The sequence below is a fragment of the Parasteatoda tepidariorum genome, chromosome 7 (assembly GCF_043381705.1).
Source record: "Parasteatoda tepidariorum isolate YZ-2023 chromosome 7, CAS_Ptep_4.0, whole genome shotgun sequence".
NCBI classification, from domain to species: domain Eukaryota; kingdom Metazoa; phylum Arthropoda; class Arachnida; order Araneae; family Theridiidae; genus Parasteatoda; species Parasteatoda tepidariorum.
In genome coordinates, this window is record NC_092210.1 from 41,505,229 (window position 1) to 41,518,452 (window position 13,224).

Consider the following 13,224-nt stretch of genomic DNA (forward strand, 5'->3'; position numbering starts at 1 on the left):
TGTTGTCACATATTTATGTATATATATATAAACCCATCATACACACAGAGAGAGAGAGATGGGCAGATCTCTAAAACCTTTAACTTTTGATAATAAAACAAAAATAATAAAAAATAATAGGCACACTATTTTTACACCTCCAGAATTGTGTGAAAATGTATAAAATATCAGAAAATAATTGTGAACATTGAAAATTTTGATGCCCTTATAAGTGTAAACAAAAAATTAAAATTTTCGAACTAATTTTTCTAGGTTTATATACATTTCATTAAAAATCATAAAAACGGCAAAAGTATCATTTATTTAATAAACATATAAACTTATTGAACCTATTTTTCTTTTATTGAGCAATTTTTTCTTTTTAATAATTTCATCCATATTTACCCTTTATTTTTCATCAAAAATTATTAGAATCAAAAATGATTTGAAAAATTTTAATATTAAGTTAAATTGTTATAAAATGTATAAAAAGGCTTACTTTAATTATTTTCAGTCAAAAAATATCTTCAATTAATTAAACATAGGGAAAAAACTAAGTTCTGATGTATTAAATTCAATTAATTAATCCTGAGGTTACGGTTTGACAGGGTTACGGTCTGGACAACCTAGGGAATAGATCGAAAACTTTACTGAGATGCAACGCAATGCGATGCATACAACACAGAAAATAAATTAGGCAATGACAAACGTATGATCAAAATTTTGATTGATTTTAACATTTACTTTTTAGATCTGCGTCTGATTACGGTCTTGACATTGTTACTAATACCTCACCGAATGACAATTTGTGATTATAAACCTAGAAAAATTTGTTCAAAAATTTTAAATTTTTGTTTATACTTATAAGGGCATCAAAATTTTCGATGTTCACGATTATTTTCTGATATTTTATACATTTTCATACAATTCTGGAGATGTAAAAATAGTGTGCCTATTTTATTTTTTTTTATTATCTTAAGTTAAAGGTTTTAGAGATCTGCTCATATATATAGTTAGTTTTATATGTCCAGGGGTATAAGGGCAGATTTTGTTGACCACTCTTTCAGGAGCACCATATTATGTGGGCCAACGTTCCTCTCACAATTAGGACAGATAATACAGAGAATGAAAGAAGATCCATACCTTGTCCGGGATTCGATCCCGGACCTTTCTGATGCAAGGTCAGTTTCCTGCCCCCTACACAGTCGGATCGGCAGATTAAAACATAACAATTACGAAAAAATCCGTCATACCTGTTTGCAATATTTCACAATTTGATAATCAAAAATTATAAATACCGATTTATTGCACATCACCTGCGCATTCATACCTTCATATCACTTGTGCATTCATTTTCAAAATAATGATGATTCTAAATGCTTGTTTGGTCATCTAATAAAACCAATTAGACATATGAAGAGCTTAGTGAAATACCAAAATATAAATAAGTGACATTTTTAAAAAAATTTATTTCTCGGAGAAAGTTCTTATTTTAGCTTTATTTAAATATATGCTTGCTTGCTTTAGTATACCTGTTTAGGCAGAGGGATGCGATTGTTCTTGTTTTCCAGTGGCGCCATCTATGGCTAAGAATTCGACTTCTGCCACACCATACGTCAAACCCGTTTATAGGGCGGACCCATTCATACATCCATTCATTCATTCATCCACAGATCGGAATTTTGACCTGAATCAGTGAACGATCGATCTCCAATCCAGTACCCCCAGAGGTACTGATTTGTTATGGGAACATGGAGGACTTTGCGTCTTGACAGATTTAACGTGCATCAGTCACCAATTACTGCACGGGGAGTCCTCGGCCGGCAACACAATATATTGTTTTATTCTTTAAAATATGTGTGTTATCATTCGACAAAAACTTTGGTGTTGAATCCTGGTCTAAAGACATTTTGTAAGGTTAGAATGTGGAATAATCAGAAACTGTCAAAAATTAGAGTTACAGTGTCAAAATTAAAGATTTCCACTTCGAACCCACGAACTCTCTGACATGGGCCCAGCGCCCTACCGACCACGCTATTCCGCCCATTTAAATATATAACATTCATTTATATTGCATTCCGAAGATAGTCAGTGAAAGAACCGGCTGAGAGACATAATTTGAGTATTTAGCTGATGGAAGAACCGGCTAAGTGACTTGGCGACAAATCGTCAACAAACNAAATTATAAATACCGATTTATTGCACATCACCTGCGCATTCATACCTTCATATCACTTGTGCATTCATTTTCAAAATAATGATGATTCTAAACGCTTGTTTGGTCATCTAATAAAACCAATTAGACATATGAAGAGCTTAGTGAAATACCAAAATATAAATAAATGACATTTTTAAAAAAATTGATTTCTCGGAGAAAGTTCTTATTTTAGCTTTATTTAAATATATGCTTGCTTGCTTTCGTATGCCTGTTTAGGCAGAGGGGTGTGATTGTTCTTGCTTGCCAGTGGAGCCATCTACGGCCAAGAATTCGACTTCTGCCACACCCATTTATAGGGCGAACCCATTCATTCATTCATCCACAGATCGTAATTTTGATCTGAATCAGAGAACGATCGATCTCCAATCCAGTACCCCCAGAGGTATTGATCTGTTATGGGAACATAGAGGACTTTGCGACTCGACAGATTTAATGTGTATCAGTCACCAATTACTACACGGGGAGTCCTTGGCCGGCAACACAATATATTGTTTTATTCTTTAAGATATGTGTGTTATCATTCGACAAAAACTTTGGTGTTGAATTCTAGTCTAAAGACATTTTGTTAGGTTAGAATGTGGAATAATCAGAAACTGTCAAAAATTAGAGTTACAGTGTCAAAATTAAAGATTTCCATTTCGAACCCACGAACTCTCTGACATGGGCCCAGCGCCCTACTGACCAGGCTATCCCGGCCCATTTAATTATAGTATAACATTCATTTATATTGCATTCCGAAGATAGTCAGTGAAAGAACTGCCTGAGAGAGATAATTTGAGTATTGAGCTGATGGAAGAACCGGCTAAGTGACTTGGCGACAAATAGTCAATAAACAACACTAGAAAATCTCTTGCTTGGCAGCGAACGCTAAGGCTAAACATTTGTGAAAACGAAAAACTTGAAACAGCAACTTCCATGTATAAAGGAGGCATTTGTACATATATTTTTTGTGAATAAATAATTAAAAAAAGACAAGAAAAAATAATCCTTAAACAGCTTCATCATGCAACTTTTTTTTCTGCTTCGTATTATAATTTGTTTCAGACACACTGCCCAAGTAAAAAATTTAATTTTTTTTTCAAAGCTAAGTCGCGTTGAAAAAAAATATTTTGTGCTTTGGCAGCTTTTTCATTTTATTATTATTGCTAAATCCTTGTTTTCCTTTTTGGAATAAAATTAAATAATCAATTAATCGATAATGATAACATAGCAAAATCATGTGCAAATTTAAAAAGAGATATGCAGACACAATTGTTCGGCATAATTCTATTTATTGCTCGAGACCAACTCCTGATGGTCAAAAATTACCGCAATCAACAATTTTCTCCGGGACTTATCACATTCGGTAGGTTGTAAAAAAATTTATCGTAATACTTATATTAGTGTATATAGTACATATTAAAACAGCACCAATTAACTAATATCAGTAATACCGAATATTATATTAAAATTGTAAAAAAGAAGATATGCAGACACAATTGTTCGGCATAATTCTATCGCTCGAGACTAACTCCTGATGGTCAAAAATTACCCCAATCAACAATTTTCTCCGGTACTTATCACATTCGGTAGGTTGTAAAAAAATTTATCGTAATACTTATATTAGTGTATATAGTACATATTAAAGCAGCACCAATTAACTAATATCAGTAATACCGATTATTATATTTAAATTGTAAAAAGGAAGATGGTCATCAACAATCGTTAAGATGCGTGCGCTCGCTTAAAATATTTAAGCGTTAAATATGAAATGATAAGCGTGCTTATACGTTTGACAAAATTAATAGCAACTTTTTCATGAAAATTAAATCTATATATGAATGTAACACAGTTATAGATAGTCAAACATTATTTTGCTCCCAGTTAACAGAGATTGCCGTGCATATTATACTTTGGTAGAAACATATCAGAGCTCCCTTGGCATCGGGCTGACCAAGAGAGGTTTTCGTAGTTCTTACCTCTCTTTTATGCAAATGCTGATTCATTTCACTTAAAAGAGTTCTTCTTGAAAGGTGAATGCAACTTTGTTCTTTAAACAGGTGTTCTATTGTCTTCTAGATTCAGGTGAAGGGGGGGGGGAAAGGGTGCATATTCATTGAGTTGATCAATGGCGGAAATTCGCGAAATGGTAACCTAAATTATAAAAAATGAGAATCGCGTAACTAATCATGAATGCGTAATTTTCCACGATAGGGAAAAAAAACTGTTTTATAAACAATTTTACAAATTAATATTTGTCATTTTTGAATGAAACTGCATTATTTTTTAATAAAATAAAGAATTATTTGTATTTCAACAACTATACCGATATATTTTTCATATTAAAACTTTAAAAAAAAGTACTAGGTATTTCATTTCAGAAATATCTTTAGATGTAACGAAATGGCATAACATTTCGACCACACAAAAGTTAGAATATTTAAAAGAATACTTTTTTAAAGTCAAGAATTACCGAATCCTCGCCAATTAAAGGGATACAATCTGGTGAAACATTTACTCCGCAAAAATTGAGCTCACGTTGCCTCTGAATCATTTTTGATCGCTTTTCGGACTAACAAGGCTAGAATAAAATTTTATACGAGTTTGTTCGAAATAAAGGTTGCTAAAATTTTATTCTATGAATATAAGCCTAAATAAATTTATATTTATTTTATCTTTTCAGACAAAATTATATTTGATGAAAAACATTTAAAATCGTTCGTAAAATCAAGCAAATGCTAAGCCAAAAAAAAAAATATATTATTAAAATCTTCCTTTATAAAAGAGTTAGAATGAAATAAATAGTCCCTTAAAAATTTTGTGAATCATGCCTTTACAAACATACTAAAAGCATAAAGATTAAACAAAGCAACAAACAGAAGAAATGTATAAAATTTAGTTCTAATTTACTCAAAATCTCTTTAAGTGTCGCTAAGCCGGTTCTTCCACTAAGCTCTTCATAATCTCATAAAATAAATAAGTTAAATATAATAATAAATACCCAATAGGTCACTTTTTAACATTTATTTATTATTGAAAATTGTTTAATGTAAAAAGTGCAAAAATGCCGAAAGACTCTAGAAAACAGAATTTTTATTAAAATATTCAATGTCTCCATTCAAAATTTTGAACCTTAAAAATCCATGAATTTCTGAAGGAAAGATTCATGTAGGAGTAGAGTAATTTAAGTATTCACATATTTTAAAGTTGTAATGTATACATTAAATGTATTTTGCCTCTCCAAAGATTTAACTAAATGTTGTCACATATTTATGTTATTTTTACTGTTGAATTAACTTTTTATAGCCGTATATTATTTCTAATATGGATTTTTTTTTTTAAATAAAATTTAATCTATGCAATAAAAGACCACTGCTACTAACTGAAAATTTTAATTTTCAGGTCTAATTTCAATGCTCTTTTAATTTTGATATCACTTATAGACTTATATCATATGATTGTTTCTTGTATATTATTAATTACAAATTTTGTGAATTAAATTTACGCTTTTGAGATAGTGTGACTGCTTATCACTAAAATAGGCAAAGAAATAATTATGCAGCTCTTCAAAGGGAATTAAAACTTCTTTTCGACTAAAATCTTTCGGCAAAATGAAAAGATTATTTTATTCTACTTATTTAGGTTAAAATAATGTTCAATTACATCCTAATTACTTAATTAAAATCAGTGAGAATGGATAGAAATCAGAGAAATAGTATACATTTAGTTACAGGATTGACGAAAGTATTCGGTATTGCATTAAAATGAATCAGTGTTTTCATAAATCTTGTCATTTGAAAAATATCTATCGTTACAATATATCTGCTAATGCTCAAAAATTCAAGTGGTGTAAATTAATTTTACCATATACTAGAGCTGAAGGATTTTTTTTTTTTTAAATATTTATTAATATGTTCTTTTATTACGTACTAGCCGCCAAAGGCGACCAGCTATCCGCCACGCTAAATGTTTTCACAAATAAAGTTTTTTAAAACAAAGCAGGAAGTCTGAAGATTAGTGGACAATTAAAGTGTTCCTGTCCTGCAATTTTGTCTTCATAACCAGTTCTTCTGCAGATGTGTTATGGCTCTTGAGGATGTTTTAAGATGTAACTTTGCTATGGTAACCTAAGGCCTATGGTAAAATAACCTATAATATAACTATCAGGTGGACACTCGTTTTGTTTTTTTTAGAAAAGGCCTCAGAAATTGCAAAAGCATACAAAAGTTGCATTGGCCAATAGCTGAAAATCTCTTCCATTCTTCTTTGACGTTTCTCTGATACTTCTTGGGCTCTAGAATTGCTTGTCGAAATTCGGTCATGTTCCATCCTTCTTTGACGTTCCACAGACGTTTCTTGGGCCATTCTTCTTTGAGAATCTCTTAATATCTTTTTCTTTGACAAAATACAAAGTTTTTTGGAAGGCGGTTCTGCCATGTCAGTAATCGGGCTTTTAAGAAGTCAACGAATACTTTAGAACAACAATTACTATGAAAGCAAATCATGAAACTTCAATATTAAAATCTAAGTGCTTACCTGCAAACTGAAACTTTCTGAAAATAACTAATTACATTTAATAAAAACTGTTAAAATAAAGAATAGAAAAACCAAAGAGATCCAAGGTAAGTGTGATCGTTCCTTCAAAAACAATTAAATTCCTATTTTATATATTATATAGCTACAACGCTTAAGAAAAAAAAAACTAAAATGCTAAATACATGAAAAGAACACGAAAACGAATTAATTTTTTATGGTATCAATTTCTATTTCTATATAATTTTTTATGGTATCAATTTCTATTTCTATATCGCTACAAAAATTATCGTCTTCGCTTAAAAAAAAAAAATAGAGCGTGGAAAGAAGAAGAAAAACTTATTATAACAATTATGAACAGCGACAAATATATCAAAGCGAAGCGTTCTATTTACGTATCGAATATGTTGCCACATTTTTAATACAAAAGTTAAACTTTTCTCCACTTTGATAAATGTAAACTAATGCGAACCTTACAATTAAATTATTAATTCCTTCGTATATTATTGGTTTAAGTTGTCGAAAATTAATATTTCAATTGTAAGGTTCGCATTAGCATACATTTATAAGAGTGGAGAAAAGTATATGCATTTTTTAATAGTTTTTTGAATATGGCTCTTTGAAGACGAAAAAGCATAGATTTTCTTACAAAATGACTGATAACTAAAAAACTAATCCAAATTTTTGAAAAAGAAAAAAAATACTTCATTATGTCAAAACACAATTATGTGCCGAGTTTCGTGCCTGGGCGAGGCTTCTGGGGCGATATATTGTGATTACAGACACACACACAGCCGCGTTTATTATTATGTATATAGATTAAATATTTAAATTCACAGTAATGCTCATATCTATTGTTAATATTATTCTTTGAATAAATAAGAATTTTTCTATGATTAGAAATTATACTTATTTGAAGTTTAATTGCTCTTTCTGCAATATAATATTTACTAAGTATAGTTATTGTTAATTTTATCACCTTATTTCTGCAAATTATTTGTTAGAGCTTACACAGAGAAATTCTAAAATAGCAAAATTAATGAATTGTACATTTTAATGAAAAATTTTTTTTAAATAATTGGTATCGTTGAAAAACGAATCAGAGCTTTCAAGAATCTATTCTAGTGAAAAATATCTGTGTATCATCGTCACAACCTATGTGGTAATGCTCAACATTTTTAACTTGGTTTTATTTAATTTAGCCATTTAATTTTACCCAATCATTAAGCCAAACGTTCTTGCTTCACAAAAGCTGAATAATTAAAAAAAAGAGGAAAGAAAAAAAACGTCATGCAAAAGAATAATAATTTAGAATGCGATTTTTTTTATTATTATTTATTAAATAATTGGATAGACAGTAACGCTGATATCAATTCCCAACATTTTTAATCCTCGGGTACATAGGAATGGCTTGAGTTATTTTTATAGGAATTGCTATGGCTTTTTTTATAAAATTTAGGTATTATTTCTATTTTATAGTATTTACAAATAATCAGAACTTCAGAATATATACATAGATTTGTCCTCAATTTTAAGGAATTCAATTCTGGACTTAAGGTATAAAAAAATTTTATGCTAGATTTGATTTTGAAATAAAATGCTTACATAAGGCTAATTACTATTTAAAAAATATGGTGTACCAATGTATTATAAAGAAGATTGAATTAGTTAATTACAACAAAAAAAATTTAACTATGGTACAGTACACATCATCCTCATAATAAATCTCAATAAATATAAAATTCAAAAATACATTCCTTTATAACTAAATAAAAGTAAAAATTGATTAATTTATGAATCTCAACTTGAAGTAGATATATCTCTAAAAAATACAATAATTTCAAGTGATTTTAGAACATTGTACTTTGAAATATTCATGTTCCTACCAAGTTTTACTGAATCTCAAAAAGAAAGACAAAAAACTATATTAATTTTGAGACCTTAACTTGCGATAAAATTTTCATACATCTATCTGAATTAGAACTCAATAACTCGAAATAAAAACAAAAATGTAAATAGATCTTCGTCAATTGACAAAGTTCTCTTTTTTTTCCCCTACCATTAGACAAGAAGATGTATAAAAAATAACAAAAATTTAAGAGTTTGAAATCAAAAAACTTTTTGTGCTTTTAATATATCAAGACCGTGAACCATTGAAATATTAAAAATACACATGCAAGTGATTTCGTGTAAAATTTTTAAAATAATAAAATGCTCAATTGTTTAAAAGTTATTGGTCACAAAAACCATTGCAAACTTAAAGAGAAAAATTAAATTAATAATTTTTTCAATATTGAAAATAAGTATAAATGATTAAAGAATTCATTGTTTAATATTTTTCCTTCATTTCAATCACTGTGCAAATTCATAACTCCTCATTAGAGTACAGTAGNGTTCAGATTGCGGCCGCGGGCCGCACATCGTGGGTTGGCGGGCCGCATTTGGCCCGCAGGTTGAGCACCCCTAGAGTACAGCTTTATATATTTCAAGGCTTTATATATTTCATAGCTTTATATATTTCAAGGTATAACTTTAAAGGAACACATTTTGGTAAAGAAAAAAAGAATGATGTTTTTAATAAAATAATTGGGTGGAGGGATTTTTATCTAAAATAATCTTTATTTAGAAAGAAGATTTTTAAAAAAAATTATCTTCTTTTATTATTAGCGCTCTTATAAAATTTAAATTACAGTGCCTAAATAGTTTTTTTTTTATAACCTATGCAACTTTTTTACACAATTGTGAGCAATAAATACAATGTTATTACCTTAAAACTACTGTATATATAATGTAGTATTTTAAAAACATATACACAATAAATTAATTTAACCGATTCCCCACCTAGCACAGACTGTTCTATCTCCCATACTTTTGCTTTTCTGAAACAAAGCTGTTATAGGTCAATAAGAAACTTCAAACCTCAGTTCCTACTATACAAACCTGGTTTTTTTAAATACAATATTTTTTAATGCACTGTTTGACTATTTCAGTGAAAAAAATATGCAATCAAAAACTGGTTATTATTTCATAGGAGAAAATAAATTGGGAAAAACTCGAAAGATCTATATCCTACTAAGGATTCAAAACACATGTGCAGCTTTTAAAAAATATTAAAATATAAGTTATTTTAAATAATTCCGTAACAGAATGCATTAAACTACCTTCCATACTTTTGCTTTCATGAAACAAAGCTCTTATATGTCAATAAAAAATTTCTTATCTCAGCTCATTCTTCTGTTCAAACTTGATTTCTTGAACACAATATCTTTGAATGCACTGTTTGATTATCTTAGTAACAAAGAAAGTGACATTTTTGATAATAGACGAATTATTTAACTCAACTTTTCATTATTTCACTCATTACTTAAATCATTTATTCTTTATTATTAAGTTTCGGAAAATAGGTCAAACATCAAAATATAAAATGTTATTGATATATAAGAATTTTCAAGCTATTTAAAAAAAATTTAATATAAAAAAAAAAAGTTGAAGGATTAATAAATATAACTTGGTAAAAAAAAGAGGGTAAATTTTAATAGTAAAAAGGTAATTGTAACTTAGTAAAAAAATAATAATTTCATATGCAAATGTCTCAGATAGGTTAAAAAAAAAAAAAAAAAAACGCTNAAAAAAAAAGAGAGAGAGAGAAATGAACTTGTTTTCTAGGAAGATAAGTCTTTTTCATGCTTGTGGTTATGAAAACAAAATTTTAAACAACTTCTTTACTGCAACAAATCATTTAAATGAATAAATATTTTGTAATTAAGTATTATCAAATTGATCATTTTTGCCAAATCTGAAAATAAATTTTGAAGTGGACCAAATATAAATAGTTTCTTTTTTTTATGCAATAAGTTATATTCGTATTTTGTCGATTTCTTTACAATCAATAACTATGTCAAAATAAAATTGAGAGTTAAATGACTTTGGCACAGTGTTGGGGAAAATGATAGATTGGATAATGCACCAGCATACCGAGTACTACCAGATTTTTTAAGACATTAGGGTTTGAGATAACAAATTATTCTGTTTTCCCACAATTAGATTAGTAAAAAAAATTTATTCTGTCAATATTAGACTACTACTCATCAATAAAAAAACACACTTTTCATAAACAAAATAGGCAAATATTTCTGTATCGCGATCTGTGGCGGAATTATTGTCAATTTCCAGGCAGAGACCCCGAAAGAAACTAAAAAAAATATCAAAGGCAAACTTGAAGGATATAACTTTAAGCCATCCTCGAGCAAACCTCTACTTGTTACTTATTATTTTTAATTTTTTCCGCTTAAAATCAATTTGGTACCTAGGCAATTGTAGTTAGCGTGGCAGATCACAATACAGAAATATCCCCAAAACAGACAAGAATTTGAAGTGAATTTAGATTACTAATATGGCAGTTGGTAATCTTGAAAATTGATTTCAAATTATGAAAATTTTAAATTAGGCATTTCGGTATTTCACATCTATCTAAAATTATAATAAAGTGACAGATAGAAAATATTTTTCATAATAAGGTTCAATATAGTTGTCTAACCTTCATGTATATCAATAATGAAATCAATGAAGAATTTAATCCCTCAACTAAACTATTTCATAAAAGATTGAAAAAGCCAATCTTGTGCTTTTAAATTAAGGGGCTATTAATGAATATGAACTTATTCAACGCATAGAAACTAAGAATCTCTAGAAATTATAATCAATAACCGGATTTTTTTATTTTAATTATTTGCAATATTATTGCACATTAAATAACCCACACAATAAATGAAAATTTCAATTGATAATTAATAAAATTAATGATATTCAAAAATAAAATATTGCACCAAAGAGACTATTAATACAGACGAATTTAGATCACTTACATGTTTGTAGTCAATAAGAACAAGATTAACCAAGATATAAAAACAGATTTTATTTATGTTTCTTAATGGAATAACATAATTTTTTATTACTTTACCATGAATTATCGTAATGAGCATTTACATTAAGATGTTATTAATGAATAAAAGTATTGCTTAATATTACATAAATGGCATCAACTAACCTTACTCTTCTAATTACAAATTTTGAAATGAAATCAAATTCATACAAAAGCATTAAATAATGGTGGTTTCAAAGACTATCTACAAGAAATTCGATACACGCTATAAAAAATAAATAACTAAGTAGTACAATTTTAAACACACAGAAGACACGTTAGTACAAAAATTATAAGAATATAACTCCATTAAAAACACATTCATATTTTACTTATTTGAGCAAAAACATAGATTTTGAACTTGCTCTATCATTAAAAAAAATTCATATCATTTTCTCTTTTAATTAAACATCAAAAGTTTTCACAAACAAATACATGATACATTATCAATGTAAATATTTCTTGTTTTCAATTAGGTATATCAATTAAACATAAAGTTTAAAGCTTTCGAAATGTAACGTACATAAATATATCAATTAACAGCAACACAAATTCAATATTCTAGAGATATTTATATATAATGAAAAGATCACTGTAGTTATTATTAGTAAAATCTCATGGTATCATTTTTCAAGAGAGGCTTCGCTAAGAGACATACTTCAATGCTTTTTTTGGTTCATTGCTAATGCAAGAGTAATTTTATCATCACTCTTGATAATAATACTACTTATGTCGGCCTCTAATTTCAAAATAGGTGATTTAGTGGATTCTAGTTTTTTGGCTAACTGCATCAAATGAACAAGACTTCCAGAAACTGAACTGTCAATGGAACCTTTCGAACCAAGACAAAGACCATTTTGATCAGCAATGAGAACGCCAGTAACTCCAGGTTTACTGGCAACATCTAAAATAACATTTCGTATTTTCGTTTCCATATTTCTTTAATTACTTATGAAAAAAAATTTCACATCAGACACACAACAAACATCAACAAACACAAATCATATGAGCAAGAAATTGCGTCATCACAGGTTACAGGTAACAAATGTAAATTTCGCAATACTTTAAAAAAAACTGGAAAATTATATTTAGATATATATTGATTATCCTAATAATCGTATTTAATGTTATGTGCAGTGCTCTATAAACAAAATTTGAGTTAAATTAGTTTTTAACTAGGTTTTATTTTTGATTTTGGCAATACAGTAAATTATTCCACATTTGGCACTTAATCGCTTTTTGTTCGAATTTTTTTCCTGATGCTAGACTTCGCAGTAATTCCTAAATTATATTAATTTGTTGCACAAATATTTATAGTCTTTAAATATGCCTTTATTGGATACTGTTAACATTGAAATATTAATCGGAAGTATTTTGTTTTTATCATCTTAATTAGAATTTCATTAACTTCTTGTCTTGCTGGATATGAAAAAATTGAATGTCGACATCGACCGATAAATAATTTATACTTTTCCTGACACTCTAACTTTTAATTTCCTTTATTTTACAAATAAAGGAAGTTAATTTTAAGTTTCTACCAGGCGTTAATTTTTTTTTTTACTCATCAATTGAGCTTAAGATTAAGAAAATCGGC